Raw genomic sequence first — 631 nt, forward strand, 5'->3', positions numbered from 1 at the left:
TGCGGCTGCTGCGGACCCTCCGCCGACGTGGCCGCGGCAACAGTCACAGCTGGGCCTGTCACGACTGTGCCTCAAGGTCACTCCCAGGTCGTCCGGGGAGCGGGCTCCTGGGACCAGACTTTGCTCCGAGATCCAAGCGGAAAGTTCCGGGCGCCTGGAGACATACGTGGGTGGCAGGGCCCTGCTCACCACACGCCCCGGGAGCCACGCCACCGAGCATGAGCACCAGCGCGTTCACTAGAACAAGGGGCTGCCAGACAAGGGACGGGTGTCTTTTCTACGAAACCGTGTTCTCAGCACGTGAGAGCCGGTGCCCCCGCCACCACCGCGCTCGGTGCCTCCAGCCTGGCCCCTGCCTGGGCCCCATTTCTGATGTGATTCTGGAGCCGCGAGCACCCACGTTTCTCTAAGCAGAGGCCACACTCAGACCCGACTTTCCAGGGAGCTCTGGGCGGCCGTGAGCCTGGTGACACCATCTGACCTCACATTCCACGGGCTTTGCTGAAATCGGGGGGGCAGCGGGGGGTGAGACAGCCCCTGTGCCCGGGAGGGGTTCCCGGAGGAGCCGGCGTGGAATGAGTCACGTCCCAAACAGCCGTGCCGCCCGAGGGCCTCGTCTCCTCCGGGCGGC

General features: G+C 66.9%; 1 protein-coding gene across 1 annotated transcript in view; it reads left to right on the plus strand.

Annotated features, from left to right (window-relative positions):
- Positions 1–631, plus strand: part of TNS3 (tensin 3) — an 84539-nt gene that overhangs the window by 33565 nt on the left and 50343 nt on the right. The window lies entirely within an intron of this gene.

The sequence above is a fragment of the Myotis brandtii genome, unplaced genomic scaffold, assembly GCF_000412655.1.
Source record: "Myotis brandtii unplaced genomic scaffold, ASM41265v1 scaffold743, whole genome shotgun sequence".
NCBI classification, from domain to species: domain Eukaryota; kingdom Metazoa; phylum Chordata; class Mammalia; order Chiroptera; family Vespertilionidae; genus Myotis; species Myotis brandtii.